Below are 2,429 nucleotides of genomic sequence, written 5' to 3' on the forward strand. Positions count from 1 at the left end.
AGATTGATATTAAACAATGTTATTATAAGGCTACAATGATGATGCTAGTGGTAGGAATACACAGAATATTTTAACAAATAGACCAGATGGAGACTCTTCTAGAGATGAGAAAACGCATTCTCCTGGGGCAACTGGGTGGCTCAGTTGCTTAAGCATCTGACATCAGTTCGGGTCATGATCTCACAGTTGTTGGGTTCAAGCCCCGTGTCAGGCTCTGTGCTGACAGCTCAGAGCCTAGAGCCTGGTTCAGATTCTGTGTCTCCCTCCCTCTCTCTGCCCCTCCCCTGCTTGTGCTCTGTCTGTCTCTGCCTCTCAAAAATAAACAGTAACAAAAAAAAATTTTTTTTTAATTTTTTTTTCAACGTTTTTTATTTATTTTTGGGACACAGAGAGACAGAGCATGAACGGGGGAGGGGCAGAGAGAGAGGGAGACACAGAATCGGAAACAGGCTCCAGGCTCCGAGCCATCAGCCCAGAGCCTGACGCGGGGCTCGAACTCACAGACCGCGAACAAAAATTTTTTAAAAATAAATAAAATGCCTGTCGGACAGCTATTATTAAGTTACAGTTCATTCCCTGTCTCCTAGCTGTTGTATGTCTCCCTTCCCAGTACTTCTTTATTATAATTGACTTTGAGAGTGTCTGGATGGCTCAGTTGGTTGAGCCTCCAACTTCACCTTAGGTCATGATCTCACAGTTTGTGAGTTAGAGCCCCACATCAGGCTTTGCACTGATAGCACAGAGCCTGCTTTGGATTCTGTCTCCCTCTCTCTCTTTCCTCCCCCGCTAGTGTGTGCTTTCTCTCTCTCAAAAATAAATAAACACTAAAAAAAATAAAATTAAATTAACTTTGGAGACAACAAAGTCCTTTTTCAGTGAAAACCAAGAAAGCTGTGTTTTTTTAGATTTCTATGTAAAAGATTCTGCCCAGGAATTACAATTGTTATGCTAATACAATAATTCATTTATTAAACAAACTTTTTAATGTACTGCCTGACTATGGAGATACTGGGATTATGATAATGTATAAGAGGCTGTGACTATATAGCTTAGAGTATACCACAATATATTCATATAAACTTTTATTTCATAATAATAAATTTAAATAAATGATTAAACAGTCCTTTATAATTTCCACAAGGCTCAAGTATATGATCACAGCTGATTCTTGTAATTTTCAGAATGCTTAAATACATTATTCTTATTGATTCTCATTTAAAATATTTTGAATTTGGGAGTGTCTGGGTTGCTCAGTCAGTTAAGCATCCAACTCCTGATTTGGGGGAACCTGGATAAGATTCTCTCCCTGTCTCCCTCTGCCCCTCCCCTGTGCTCTCTGGCTTTCTCGAAAATAATAAAATAAATAAAATAAAACAATAAAATAAAATAAAATAAAATAAAATAAAATAAAATAAAATAAAATAAAATAAAATAAAATAAAATAATTTTTTTGAATTTTAAGTGAGGACACATAACTCAGGTGTAGGTCAAAGTTTCCTAACCTCAGCATTATTGACATTCAGCCTGGTAATGCTTTGCTCTGAGCCATCGCTCTGTCACTGTAAGATGTTTGCAGCATCTCTGACCTATACCAACTAGGTATCAGTATCACTATTCCCCTCAGTTGTCATAACCAAAAAATGTCCCCAGACATCTTCACATTTTCCCTGGGCAGGGAAAATCACCACTCATGGGAATCCCTGCTATATATATCCTAATATGCCACCTAAGCTTTAGTGAAGTGCTATTTCAGGAGTAATATTTCATATAAGTTAATATAGATGTGTAATTACGCCATGCCTATATAACGGAAATACTTTCAAGGAGTTTGGTTATTTACCTTTAAGTAGGTAGACAGGTGAATTGAAGCATACCATGAAACAGAGGGCATAAAAAAGGAAAGCCTTTGGAACTGTAAAGACTTGTTTTGAATTCCAGCTTTCTGTCAAAGATGCAAAGGAATGGTAACCTCCTTGAATCCAGGATGATGAATTTCTTCTCCCTCCTGCTTTTCCTAGATGCTAATTCAGCCTTCTAGAATCAAGGATTTGAACATTATACCTCCATCATTCTCTGATAGGCTCTCTAAGTAGCCCCTAAGTCCCATTGCTGCAATCACTTCTTCCTATCGAAAAAAAAAAATTCATTTTCTTCTTCCCTCAATTATATAAGCAAAACACATTGATCCCACTACTAGATATATAATAAATTAATTATCCTAATATTTTGGACCCCAGTGATGAGCAATAAATGAAGAAGTGGAAAATTATCTGTGTGAATCTTCTTTGAGTACATTAATGGGGAAGCTGGTATATACAATAGCAGTATATAAGAAACTAGTAGTATATGAGGAACTAGCGAATTATTGATGTTTTTGTAAAATGTTTATTTTTGAGAGAGAGAGTGAGAGCGCTCAGGCAGGCAAGAGC

Source organism: Prionailurus bengalensis, chromosome F2 (genome assembly GCF_016509475.1).
Source record: "Prionailurus bengalensis isolate Pbe53 chromosome F2, Fcat_Pben_1.1_paternal_pri, whole genome shotgun sequence".
Classification (NCBI taxonomy): Eukaryota; Metazoa; Chordata; class Mammalia; order Carnivora; family Felidae; genus Prionailurus; species Prionailurus bengalensis.